The sequence below is a fragment of the Somniosus microcephalus genome, chromosome 5 (assembly GCF_052327205.1).
Source record: "Somniosus microcephalus isolate GS21.2 chromosome 5, FLI_Smic_1.0, whole genome shotgun sequence".
NCBI classification, from domain to species: Eukaryota; Metazoa; Chordata; class Chondrichthyes; order Squaliformes; family Somniosidae; genus Somniosus; species Somniosus microcephalus.
In genome coordinates, this window is record NC_140991.1 from 145,438,583 (window position 1) to 145,453,624 (window position 15,042).

Genomic DNA, 15,042 nt, shown 5'->3' on the forward strand with positions numbered 1-15,042 from the left:
AATTTCCTCTGAGGGCAATGCTCAATGATGTGCTCTAGGGTCTGATTAGGAGCACCACAGTCACATGATGGGCATGTTTTAATTTTCCATCTGTGGAGAAGGTGGCAGCATCCACCATGACCAGTTCTGAGGCTGTTGATGGTTGACCATTGTTTGCAAGGGAGGTTTAATCCTTCAGGTTGTACTGTGGGGTCCTCTATAAGGAATCCATTCCGTATATCAGTTCTTCCAAACATTTCACCATCAGTCATCAAGGCTGAGGGGAGATCGCTGAAGGATTTCAGCGACAGTCCAAAATAGCCTTCTAGATTTGAGACGGGTTGGTGGTAGGTTGTTCAAGTCGGCCTGGATTGGTATGTCTTTGCTGGTGTAGTGGTTGTATTCTCTGGAGACTGAATATTCACGGCGTAGGTGTGGTGGTGCGGTGTTTGCAAGCACAGGCAGCCAAGGTGTTGGTGTCGATGAAAGCGTACCGGCGATAATTCTCATAATAGAATTCAGCTGGACATCAACAGATTTGGCATGTGGACTCAATAGCCATGCCAGAGAGCAGTAATCTGCTGTAAAGTACACCAGGGTGAGTGCTGCCATATGGAGGGTTTGAGCGTTTTTTTAAATTCGTTTTTATGGAATGTGGCCGTCGCTGGCAAGGCCAGCATTTATTGCCCATCCCTAATTGCCCTTGAGAAGGTGATGGTGAGCCGCTGCAGTCGTGTGGTGAAGGTACTTCCACAGTGCTGTTAGGTAGGGAGTTCCAGGATTTTGACCCAGCGACAATGAAGGATCAGCGATATACTTCTAAGTCAGGATGATGTGTGACTTGGAGCAGAACTTGGAGGTGGTGGTGTCCCCATGCGTCTGCTGCCCTTGTCCTTCTAGGCGGAAGAGGTCGTGGGTTTAGGAGGTGCTGCCGAAGAAGCCTTGGCGAATTGCTGCAGTGCATCTTGTAGATGGTACACACTGCAACCACGGTACGCCGGTGGTGGAGGGAGTGAATGTTTAAGGTGGTAGAGGGGGTGCCAATCAAGCGGGCTGCTTTGTCCTGGATGGTGTCGAGCTTCTTGAGTGTTGTTGGAGCTGCACTCATCTAGGCAAGTGGGGAGTATTCCATCATACTCCTTACTTGTGCCTTGTTGATGGTAGAAAGGCTTTGGGGAGTCAGGAGGTGAGACACTCGCTGTAGAATACCTAGCCTCTGACCGGCTCTTGTTGCCACAGTATTTATGTGGCTGGTCCAGTTAAGTTGCTGGTCAATGGTGACCCCAGGATTTTGATGTGAAGGGATATTTACTAGTCCTAGCCCCTTTAGGGCTACCCCGGATCAGGCATATTTCTCAGACGTTCACTTTCAACTAAAGTTTGAGGTAGCCGAATCCTAAAGACACTTAATTGGGTCTAAAGGGCTTTCTCTCCCTAAAGGAAAAGAACAACCCGAGAATGTTACTGTCCTCCAGATAACGCTTTTAATAAGTTTAGCTAGACTGTAATGTCCCGGATATTATGAGCGTCTGGAAAACTTCCCCAAAAATGTAACTCTTCACCAAAGAGTGTACAGAGATTGAGTTCACGAGTTTTTGATATCGAAGACTTATGTGAGACAATTCTAAAAATATATAGAGATTTATTAAAGAACCGACATGCAATTTACAGTGGTGAATCAGTCAATCGCAACATTAACAGTTCTAAAAAGAGAAAAAATACTATCTATTTAACAGAAAATCTTACTTTTAAATCTTAACTTTACTACAGTATTACAGTTCTTAAAGGTTTCTTATACAGGATATCCATCAATATCAAATTCCTTTGATCCCCGAGGTACAAAGCGTTGGAGACTACAGAGCCGCCTCTGAAGCCGAGAATCGCTTTGCCCGATTAAAGCGAGTCTGATATCCCATTTGAGAGTTCAATATTTATACCCTTTTCCAGTGGTATTTCCTTTAAGGTTTTCTGCTGATGCAAGTCAATTATCTCTATTCACCTTTCTGCCGACCTCTGCAACTCTTACTGCTACATCAGCCAGAATCTTGTCTCATCTCCAGGTGTTCTAGGGTCACCATATAGAAACGGTGTGAACGGCAGGTGTTCCTTATTTTATGTCATCTTTACGAGGGCAGATGTTCCTTATCTTACGTGCCAGCTTTATGAAGTTTAAATTAAAACACTTTATCCAGGGTGATCCATTGTTTTGTTCCCAAAAGGTCAGCTTGTCGGAGCCATGCACCTTCCGTTTCAATAAGGTTATTTATTCAGTGTCAACAACTGTCTTACCTCAATAGCCAGAATGCTTTCATAGCTATTTTTCTGAATAGGTTATATGGCTTATTCCTTCACAGTTGGTGGGGGATTCGGCGATGGTAATGCCATTGAATGTCAAGGGGCAGTGTTTAGACTGTTGCTTGCTGGAGATAGTCATTGCCTGGCACTTCTGTGGCGCAAATGTTACCTGCCACTTATCAGCCCAAGCCTGAACGTCGTCCAGGTCTTGTTGCCTGTGGGCCTGGACTGCTTCATTATCTGAGGAGTTGTGAATGGCACTGTACACTGTGCAGTCATCAGCGAACATCCCCATTATGTTGGAGGGAAGGTCATTGATGAAGCAGCTGAAGATGGTTGGGCCCAGGACACTGCCCTGAGGAACTCCTGCAGCGATGTCCTGGGGCTGTGATGATTGACCTTCAGCCACCACAACCATCTTCCTTTGTGCTAGGTATGACTCCAGCCAGTGGAGAGTTTTCCCCCCCCCCGATTCCCATTGACTTCAGTTTTATTAGGGCTCCTTGATGCCACACTCGGTCAATTGCTGCTTAGATGTCAAGGGCAGTCACTCTCACCTCTCCTCTGGAATTCAGCTCCTTTGTCCATGTTTGGACCAAGGTTGTAATGAGGTCGGGAGCCGAGTGGTCTTGGCGGAACCCAAACTGGGCATCAGTGAGCAGGCTATTGGTGAGTAAGTGCCACTTGATGGCACTGTTGATGACACCTTCCATCACTTTGCTGATGATTGAGAGTAGACTGATGGGGCGGTAATTGGCCGGGTTGGATTTGTCCTGCTTTTTGTTGACAGGACATACCTGGGCAGTTTTCCACATTGTCGGATAGATGCCAGTGTTGTAGGTGTAATGGAACAGCTTGGCGTCTGCTCCCCATGTGGATCCGGCGAGTTTCTGGATCAAGCTGACCCTACTCTTTAGTTTCTTCCTATGGTTCTGGAGATGTTGTCTATATGACAGGGTGCCATCAAGCGTGATTCCTAAATAGGAGGTTTTTTTGGCATGGTTTACTTCTGTGCCGCAAAAGGAGACTTTCAAAGCTTGGTTTGCTTGATGGGTGTTGAGGTGGAATGTCGAGGTGACGGTCTTTTGCGGGTTTGGCCGAAGTCGCCATCGGCGGAAGTAGGCCTCCATCCTCTGTAAATCACTGGTCAGGGTCTCCTCGGTGATGGACAGATTCATGTTTTGCGTGGCCAAGGCAATGTCATCAGCGTATACGAACTTGCGGGACTCTGTTTCGGGCAGGTCACTGGTGTAAATGTTGAGTAACATGGGTGCCAGGACAGAACCCTGTAGTAGTCCGTTGTTCAATGTCCTATATCTGCTCTTCTGGATGCCAGAATACACACAGAAGCGTCAGTTGCTAAGCATGGAGTTCAGAAGATGAATCGTTGTTCTGCAGGGTAAAATGGTGGAGAGCTTGAAAAGCAGTCCATGCTTCCATACTGTGTCATACGCCGCTGACAGGTCCACGAGTGCTACGGCGGTCTTGAGCTGGCACTGCAAGCCTGTTTCTATGTGCGTTGTTAAAGCTACCACTTGGTCGCAGCAGTTACAGCCATTCCGGAAGCCTGCTTGCTACTTAGGACTGGTTGGCTCGATGATGGGGGCTGGTCTGCGGAGTAGTAGCCTCTCCAGCACTTCATAACAAGTGCGAAGTAAGGAGATCGGGCGGTACTGGAGGCTTCACAAGCATTCTTCCCCTGCTCCAGGAGGGCAATTATTTTAGTCTCACTCCAAATAGGTGGAATTTTACCAGTTGCCAGTAGCTCGGAGAAGGAGGTCAACCATCTCTTCGCTTTGGGTCCCAGTGCTTTTAAGAATTCTGGATAAACACCATCTAGACCAGCAGCTTTTCCAGATTTGGTTGTCGACAGGGCTGCGTTTAGATCATCCAAGGTGAATGGATCAGACATCGTTGACGATCTTGGTGTCGCCATCAAATTTGTCGTAAACTGCCACTTCACCTGGCGGTGAAATTCTTTGTCCACCGAAGCCTTTGATGTTTGTATCAAGAGGGATGCAATGCCGTCCGCTCTGATGGTCATCCTGTGTTTATAGGTGGGGTTTGCCCCACCAAGTTGACGGAGCAGGACCCATGCTCTCCTGCTGGAGTGAGTGAAGTCAGTCTTCTTCACAGGGCTCTTCCACCTTTCACGTCTCGCCGAGTTCAAGGACTCCAGCATTGCGGTGGCTGTGACTGGGTTCATGTTCAGCGAATACTCCTGGAAGAGAGCCTTGCTTTCTTCCGTCCAACAAGGAATATATTTGCACTCTGCAACAGTGAGTTGTGGTAAATGGCTGTTTTTCAGACTGGAGGATGGTAGACTGTGGTGTTCCACAAGGGTCAGTGCTGGGGCCACTGCTTTTTTTGATATATATAAATGACCTGGATAATGCAATACAGAGTAGAATTTCTAAATTTGCCGATGACACCTGTTGTGTCTCAAGGGGTTTTATACCCTTACCTATATAACAATTATTAAGAAGGACTCCGGGGTGGAGAGTTTAGTTAACGGCCATTTTATTTACAATGTGCTTCTTCACTCAATGCACTACATTTCCCATAGTGCATTGCAAATCACCACTACGGTATCCCATGTGGGACAATTCTAATACACATTCAAAATACACAACATATTTCCTCCCCCTTAAAATAGAATGTCCACAAAACAGAATAACTGAAAATGACTATAACTTTGGAAGAGAGGGTAGACTGCCTCTACATTCCGCTAACCCTGGGGATTATTCTGCCCCATGCACACAGGTTAGCACTAACTGTAACTAAGGTGCTCTGGAGGCTGCCTTTCTCTTTGGGGGTAACGCCTAGTCTCAGGAGCAGGCTCTGGCTGGCTCTCCCGTGGCCCTGCAGGCGTGGCTTCCTCCCTCGATGGCACAAGAGTGGATGGTGCCACCGTCTCAGGGTCGGACGACCAGTCCCTGCTGGAGCTCCCAGCAGGTCCTTGATCCTCTGTTTCTTGGGTTACCTGTGGCGACTGTCTTGGCAGTAACTGGTCTACATGCCGTCTCCATGTTCAGTCGTCTCCGGTGCGGACTCGGTATGAAACGGGGCCCGTCTTTTGAATGACCGTAGCCGGGACCCACCGCTCCAGGGTGGTGTAGTTACGCGCGAGGACTTTGCCCCCCACCACAAAGTGTCGTTCTTTGGACCTCTGAGCTCGTCTGCTGACTTGATCCTGCTGATTGGCGTGCACCACTGCTTCTGTGGACGTTGGCCTCAGCAGGTCAAGGCGTGTCCGTACCTGCCTTCCCATGAGTAGGTAAGCAGGAGATGCTCCAGTCGTAGCATGAGGCGTGTTTCGGTATTTCAGCAAGAAAGCATTCAGGCGCTGCTTTAGAGGAGCATCACTTTTTGCCGCTTTCAACGCGCGTTTCAGCGTTCTGACAAATCTCTCCGCCAATCCATTCATGGATGGATGATAAGGCGCGGAGAACGTGTGCTGGATTCCATTGCTCTTGAGGAACTCCTCCATCTCCTGGGATGTGAACTGTGTTCCATTGTCGGTTACGATCTGCTCCGGCAGACCAAATCGCCCGAACATCTCTCTCAGAGTCTCGATGGTTTTCTCCGTAGTGGTAGTGGACATTACTGCAACCTCCAGCCATTTGGAATGGGAGTCCACCGCAACCAGGAACATCGCTCCTTCCACTGGTCCCACGAAGTCCAGATGGATCCGTTGCCACGGTGTCGCCGGCCATTCCCATGGATGCAGTGGCGCTGCTCTTGGCGTATCCCTGGTTGTCTCGCATGATGGGCATGATTTCGCTTCAACTTCAATTTCATGATCCAGACCGGGCCACCAGAAGTAGCTTCGCGCCAGCTCCTTCATCCAGACAATACCCTGAGTGCAGCTCGTTGAGGACATGTTTCCGCAGCTTTGGTGGTATGATCACTCGCATGCCCCAAAGGAGGCATCCTGACGTGACAGACAACTCCTTCCCTCTTGACAGGTAAGGTAGGAGCTCAGGTGGTGCGTCTGACACCCGTGATCCGTCTCCTCGCATCACCCGATCCAGCACCTTGGATAGCGTAGGGTCCACTCTGGTCTCTTTCTTGACCTGCCGGGCCATGACAGGGGCATTGCTCACCATGTCAGAGTAGAAAATCTTCTGTTCACAGCCTTCAGAGGGCACAGGCAGCGGAAGTCTTGACAATCCGTCAGCATTGCCATGTGCTGCTGACCTCCGGTATTTGATGTTGTAATTGTGAGCACTTAACATCAGCGCCCAGCGCTGCATCCTGCACACTGCCAGGGAGGGTATTCCTGTGTGTGGACCAAAGATCGATGTCAGAGGACGATGATCCGTCAGCAAGGTGAATTTCCTTCCGAACAAGTAGTGATGGAACTTTTTGATTCCAAAGATGATGCCCAAAGCCTCTTTTTCGATCTGCGGGTATTTCACCTCCGCCTTGCTCAGGGACCTTGACGCGAATGCAATCGGCTTCTCTTCGCCTGAGGGAAAGATGTGGGACACGACCGCGCCAACGCCATAAGGCGACGCGTCACAGGCCAGCTGAATCTGCAAGGACGGGTCAAAGTGCGTCAACACTCTGGGGTCAGTCAAAGCTGCTTTGGCTTTCTTGAATGTAGCTTCGCACTCCTTCGTCCACGCCCAGGCCTTGCCCTGACACAGCAACTCATGTAATGGCTTCAACAGTGATGCCAGCTGTGGAATAAACTTCCCGTAATAGTTCAGGAGACCTAAGAATGACCGCAGCTGGCCGACATTTGTAGGTGCAGGAGCGTCGGCAATGGCTTTCACTTTCGACGGTGCTGTGTGTAGGCCGTCCGCGTCGATGACATGGCCTAGGCACTCCACTGATGGCTTGAAAAATTCGCATTTGTCCTTGCGAATGCGTAAGCCATATTCTTCAAGTCTTCCCAGTATCTTCGTCAGGTTCTGCAGATGCTTGTTGTCGTCCTTTCCTGTGACAAGGATATCGTCGAGATAACATTGTACCCCTGGAATGCCGCTTAAGATCTGGTCCATAGCCCGCTGAAACAATACTGGTGCTGACGTATACCAAAGGGTAGGCGGCAGTACCTGTAGAGGCCCTTGTGGGTGGTGATGGTGAGGTACTTCTGTGAGTCCTCTTCTACATGCATCTGCAAGTAGGCTTGGCATAGATCAATCTTGCTAAACTTCTGACCACCTGCTAGACCTGCGAAAAGATCTTCAATGATGGGGAGGGGGTACTGTTCAGCTGAGAGCACAGGATTCACTGTTACTTTGAAATCTCCACATAAGCGAACCGCGCCATCACTCTTCATCACTGGTACCACGGGCGTGGCCCACTCACTGTGCGAAACCAGCACCAGGACCCCTATCTTGACCAGACGCTCCAGGTCAGCCTCCACCTTTGGTCTGAGGGCGTAGGGAACGTTCCTGGCCTTCAGGAATCGTGGCTGGCTGTCAGGCTTCACCTTGAGTTTGACCGTAATTCCCTTCATACTCCCCAATTCTCCGTCAAAGACAGCCGCATGCTTTGTCAACACTGCCGCTAGCCCTGCCTCTTCGACTGACACTGCATTCACTTTTTTCCAATCCAGATGAATTTTCTCCAACCATGGCCTGCCCATCAGGGATGGATAGTCACCCTTGACCACGTAAACTGGCAGCATCACGGATTGTCCATTAAGCTCCACCTTGACCTCCGTCTTACCCAGCATTGGGACTGTTTCCCCAGTGTAGGTCTTTAAGATGAGCTTGGCCGGCGTCAGTGATAGGTGGTTCAGTTTTTCTTTGAATAGCTTCTCTGAAATCAAGGAGACAGCGGCCCCCGTATCTAGCTCCATTTTGACCGGTATTCCCTCTGGTAGTGGAGTGACTCCATAGCCTGATGAGCCTCCATTCACCGTTAACACATGGAGATTCAGCTCCCCATCAGAGTCTGTGTCACTGTCTTCCTGTTCTTGTTTCACCATGTGTAGGTTTTTCTTTTTAGAACACCAGTTGGATGTGTTTCCTTGTTTGGTTTTGTGTGTCTCTGTGTAGGATTGTTTGCTTTGCCCTTTACACACACGTTCAATGTGTCCTTTCTTTTCACATTTCTGACAGGTCAGGTCTTTACACCAGCAGTCAGATGGCTGATGACCTGACCTTCCACATCTGTAACACTCTCTGGCGCCCCTTGCATGCTTATCCGGTGTAGCTGCTACCCTGTGCACTCTTGTTGCAGCCCCCAACAGCTGTGCATCTTTAGCTGCTAACTCCATAGACACAGCGAGCTCCACTGCTGATTTAAGCGTCAGTTTATCAGTCGTGAGCAAGCACTTCTGTGTTGCTTCACATCTTAATCCACACACAAACCTATCACGGACAGTGTCATTTAGAGATTCACCAAACTCACAATGCTCAGTTAGCTTCTTTAGCACTGCAACATATTCGGCTATGGACTCACCCTCCCCTTGGTTTCGTTTGTGAAACCTGAACCTCTCGGCAATCAGCAGCGGCTTGGATGCGAAATGTGTTTCCAAAACTTCCACAACCTGATCATATGTCTTAGCGCCGGGCTTATCCGGGTACATCAAACTCCGTAACAAGCCAAATGTTTTTGCTCCGATCACACTGAGGAACGTTGCCACTTTCACGTCATCTTTAATGCCATTTGCAGTCATGAAAAATCCGAAACGCTCTGTATAAGCACTCCATTGCTCCGCCGTTTCATCAAATGGTCCAAATGCTCCGGTTAGCATAGCCATTTTGTTATCTTTTTTTTTCTTTACAGTCCTTTCCCTCCACTTTAAAAAAATTTTTTACAGTCCTTTTCCTCCACTTCGTTTCACTGTATCATTACTCTCCCCCTTCTTATTTGTGTAACACACAAACCACCACCTTTACGAGGCGATTGCATCAGCACTAAACTGCGGGCGCACCATTAAGAAAAGACAGGAACTTCTTACTTTAAACATCGCCGATTCCAGTGCAAAGTGATGCGCAAGTCTGTCGTCCTCGTCGCCAGTTTTGTTGTGTCTCAAGGGGTTTTATACCCTTACCTATATAACAATTAAGAAGGACTCCGGGGTGGAGAGTTTAGTTAATGGCCATTTTATTTACAATGTGCTTCTTCACTCAATACACTACATTTCCCATAGTGCATTGCAAATCACCACTACGGTATCCCATGTGGACCAACCTGGATAATGCAATACAGAGTAGAATTTCTAAATTTGCCGATGACACCAAACTTGGGGGTGTGACAAACAGTGATGATGATACCAATCGACTGCAACAGAACATAGAAAGGCTAGCAGAATGGGCAGATGGAATTTAATGCAGAGAAGTGTCAGGTGATACATTTTGGCAGAAGGAACAGGGAGAGGCAATATAGACTTAATGGCACAGTTTTAAAGAGTGTGCAGGGACAGAGGGACCTGGGAGTTAATGTGCATAGGTCCTTGAAGGTGGCAGGATATATTGAGAGAGTGGTTAACAAAGCATATGGGATCTTGGGCTTCATAAATAGAGGTATTGAGTACAAAAGTAGAGAAGTTATGCTGAACCTTTATAAAGTGCAGGTTAGGTCACAACTGGAGTATTGCGTCCAGTTCTGGTCACCACACTTTAGGAAGGATGTGAAGGCCCTTGAGAGGGTGCAGAGGAGATTTATCAGAATGGTTCTGGGGATGAGGGATCTTAGTTACAAGGACAGGTTGGAGAAGCTGGATTTGTTTTCATTAGAGCAAAGGAGGTTGAGGGGTGATTTGATAGAGGTGTACAAGATTATGACGGGTTTGGATAGGCTAGACGGGGAAAGGCTGTTCCCAATAGTTGATGTGACAAGGACTAGGGGACACAGATTAAGGTTTTGGGCAAGAGATACAGGGGGGATATGAGGAAAAACTTTTTTACGCAGCGAGTAGTGAGGACCTGGAACTCATTGCCGACGGAGGTGGTGGAAGTGGAGACACTCAATGTTTTCAAGGGGAGACTGGATAGGCACTTGAGAGAAATAAACTTGCAGGGCTATGGGGATAGAGCGGGGGAATGGGACTGGCTGGATTTCTCTACAGAGAGCTGGCACGGACTCGATGGGCCGAATGGCCGCCTTCTGTGCCGTTATGACTCTATGAGGGCTAAATTCGTTTGATTTGCGCCCCGTTAGCATCTGGGCGCGGCGCTGCTAATGCCTCCCGCGAAATTCCCGTGTAACATAAGAACATAAGAAGTAGGAGCAGGAGTAGGCCATACGGCCCCTCGGGCCTGCTCCACCATTCAATAGGATCATGGCTGATCCGAATCTAGACTTACGTCCACTTCCCTGCCCTCTCCCTGTAACCCCTAATTCCCTTATCTGCTAGGAAACTGTCTATCTCCATTTTAACTTTATTTAATGTTGCAGCTTCCGCAGCTCTCTGGGGTAGCAAATTCCATAGATTTACTACCCTCTGAGTGAAGAAGTTTCTCCTCATCTCAGTTTTGAAAGGGCAGCCCCTTATTCTTAGATTATGCCCCCTAGTTCTAGTCTCACCCATCAGTGGAAACATCCTCACCGCATCCACCCGATCAAGCCCCCTCACAATCTTATATGTTTCGATAAGATCGCCTCTCATTCTTCTGAACTCCAATGAGTAGAGTCCCAACCTACTCAACCTTTCCTCATACGTCAACCCCCTCATCTCCGGAATCAACCGAGTGAACCTTCTCTGAACCGCCTCGAGAGCAAGTATATCTTTTCTTAAATATGGAAACCAAAACTGCACGCAGTATTCCAGGTGTGGCCTCACCAATACCCTGTATAACTGCAGCAAGACTTCCCTGTTTTTATACTCCATCCCCCTCGCAATAAAAGCCAAGATTCCATTGGCCTTTCTGATCACCTGCTGCACCTGCATACTAACTTTTTGTGTTTCATGCACCAGGACCCCCAGATCCCTTTGTACTGTAGCACTTTGCAGTTTCTCTCCATTTAGATAATAACTTGCTCTTTGATTTTTTCTGCCAAAGTGCATAACCTCACACTTTCCAACATTATATTGCATCTGCCAAATCTCTGCCCACTCACTTAGCCTGTCTATGTCCTTTTGCAGGTTTTTTATGTCCTCCTCACTCACTGCTTTCCCTCCCATCTTTGTATCGTCGGCAAACTTGAATATGTTGCACTCGGTCCCTTCCTCCAAATCGTTAATATAGATTGTAAAGAGTTGGGGTCCCAGCACTGACCCCTGCGGAACACCACTAGTTACTGATTGCCAGCCCGAGAATGAACCATTTATCCCAACTCTTTGTTTTCTGTTAGATAGCCAATCTTCCACCCATGCCAGTATCTTACCCCCAATCCCGTGATTTCTTATCTTGATCAGTAATCTTTTGTGTGGAACCTTGTCAAATGCCTTTTGGAAGTCCAAATACACTACATCCACTGGTTCCCCTTTATCCACCCTGTATGTTACATCCTCAAAGAATTCGAGCAAATTTGTCAAACATGACTTCCCCTTCATAAAACTATGCTGACCCTGTCCTATTAAATTATGTTTATCCAAATGCTCTGTTACTGTTTCCTTAATAATGGACTCCAACATTTTGCCAACCACAGATGTTAGACTAACTGGTCTATAGTTTCCAGCTTTTTCTCTACTTCCCTTCTTAAATAATGGTGTTACATTAGCAGTTTTCCAATCTGCCGGGACCTTTCCTGAGTCCAGGGAGTTCTGGAAAATAATCACCAATGCATCCACAATCCCTACCGCCACTTCTCTCAAGACCCTAGGATGTAGGCCATCAGGTCCGGGGGATTTATCCACCTTAAGTCCCATTATTTTACTGAGTACCATCTCCTTAGTGATTTTAATCGTGTTTAGCTCCTCCCCCCCATTGCCCCCTGTTTGTCCAGTGTTGGGATATTTTTAGTGTCCTCTACTGTAAAGACTGATACAAAATATTTGTTCAGCGTCTTAGCCATCTCCATGTTCCCCACCACTAGTTTCCCGGTCCCATCCTCTAAGGGACCAACATTCACTTTAGCCACCCTTTTTCTTTTTATATAGCTGTAGAAACTCTTGCTGTCTGTTTTTATATTTTTTGCTAGTTTACTTTCATAGTCTATCTTCCCTTTCTTAATTAATCTTTTAGTTATTGTTTGCTGGCTTTTAAATGCTTCCCAATCTTCTATCCTCCCACTAGATTTGGCTACTTTATATGCCCTTGTTTTCAGTCGGATACTATCCTTTATTACTTTACTAAGCCACGGATGGCTGTCTTTTCTTTTATTCCCCTTTTTCCTCAGTGGAATATATTTATCTTGAAAGATGTTAAATATCTCCTTGAATGTAGACCACTGCTCTTGTACCGTCTTACACTTTAATCTGTTTTCCCAGTCCACTTTAGTCAATTCTACTCTCATACCTTCATAGTCTCCTTTATTTAAGCTCAGTACGCTGGTTTGAGATCCAACTCTCTCATCCTCAAACTGAATTTGGAATTCAACCATATTATGGTCACTCATTCCAATGGGATCCTTTGCTAGGACATTTTTTATTAATCCTGTCTCATTACACAGGACCAGATCTAAGATTGTCTGCCCCCTGGTTGGTTCAGTTACATACTGCTCAAGGAACCCGTCCCTAATACACTCTATGAACTCTTCCTCAAGGCTGCCATGCCCAATTTGATTAGTCCAGTCAATATGAAAGTTAAAATCCCCCATGATTATAGGTGTTCCCTTATTACAAGCCCCAACTATTTCCTGATTTATACTCCGACCAACAGAGTTGCAACTGTTAGGAGGCCTATAGACTACGCCCACTAGTGACTTTTTCCCCTTATTATTCCTTATCTCCACCCAATATTGGGTGGCGCCCCCTGATTCACCGCCGGACGCTATGTCCGACAGGGTCAGGGGGGCCTACCTGCAGCCGGGGCGACACTAGTTAAAGGGGAGGTGGCGAGTGGCCATTTTTGCTGCTGGCCTCCTGCCAGCACCTGCCCCCGTTGATGTCCCCGGCCCCCGTGATGCCCCCCCATGAGGTGCCGGCTGCTCTCTATGAGCCTGGCACTCCCCTTGAGTGCCGGGCTCGTTTGCCGGCACTCCCGATCCCTGGTGGCCCAGCTAGGCACCAGGAGGCGCTCCAACAGGCCGCTCCTCTTTAAGAAGGGGAGCAAGGCCTGCAGTACCACGGCACGACTTGCCGCAGCGCCACGTAGCACCGTGGTTTTGGCTCGCAGCGCCCCAAGAGGGACGCGGGATGCTTCTAGTAGCTCCTCTCCTCCCTCTCAGGACGCTACCTGGGAAAATCAGCTGCGGGGGCGCTAACTTTTTCAGGGCACTAAAATTAGTTCCCCAGCGATGAATTTTTACCCCTATGACTCTGCAGCTGTGTGCGGATTTCTAAGTGAGGTTGTCAACAATGGATGCAAATTGTAGCCCTGGTCTTCCAATAGACATCTATTTATTCTCTTGGGACCTTCAAATTATGCTATCATTGTAGATGTCTACGTAATAAAAGCATCATCGGAACTTAATGGATACAGGCATTAACGTGCAGTATTGTGCCCAATGTACTACGGCAAGGTACATGCTAGGGCAGAGCTCAGCAAAAACTCATGAAATTTGGCAAGGGACCTAATTAATATGATTCACTTTAATTAATGCTTTCAGTAGCCTGAAGTGGAGCCTCATTTCACCCAGTTATTTCCAAAGTGAAAAATTCAGCACAGTGCAAACTGGGTGTATGAGGTTTTACATCCACTCCTGCCCACAGTGAAGCTTTGCACAACAAATAAAAACAACCTAAAACAATTCATTGTGCATGCTATTCATCAGATCCCTTTTTCAACCACGTTCTTGAAACTTCTACAATATTCTGAACTTCCAGGGATTGAAATTCTATGTGCCGATATTTCCAACAGTTTAGCAACACTCAGAAACAGAAAAGCTAAGTGCATCAAATTAATCATCCTTTGTGAATAGCTGTTGCAAGAGCCCCGGTTCTGCTCATTAAGTGTTTGTGTGGTAAAATTCAATTAAAGTAGGCACTTTGCAATTTTGGATCACTATTGAGCCCACTCATATGTCACCTACAAGTCCTGCTCAGAACTGGAACTAATGGAATAAACTCATTGCAGCAAATAACAAGTGGATTTTGTTTCTGTTAATGATGGCTGCCATTACGCTGTCAGATTAGGAGCAGGACAAATGAGAGATGATGATGCACAGACATAAAACTCTCAGAAGGTTGCATACAAAGGAGGGAGTCTACAGGGGAAGAATGTTATGCCAAGGACTAAGAGAGGAGCAATGTCTGAGGAGGCTGACATTCTCTAGGGAGGTAGTTATTAAACTGTCAACAGTAGCAGATGACTTAAGGATCACATATGTGACCACCTCTGTTCTGCCTATGGTTGTTAAAGTCACAGCTAACTAGAAGGTGAAGATACTCAACTGGAAGAGCGATAATTACAGTGAGTTGAAAAGGGATCTGGCCAAGGTGGATTAGGAACAAATATTGGTAAGTAAGACAGTAAATGAGTAATGGGAGCCCTTTAAGGAGATAGTTCGGGTTCAGAATAGACACATAAAAAGGAACCCTAAAATCTTTTATAGACATATAAAGAGTAACAGGATAGTCAAAGGAAAGGTGGGGCTGATTCTTCCGCTCAAACCTAATATCAAATTCAATCATATTATGGTCATTATTCAGAAAATGTTCCCTTACAATCAAATTGTTAACCAACTCTGGCACATTACTCATCCCCAAATATAGTGCTGATCATCGCTAAATGCTGATGCTCTGTATATTTTTATACAGGC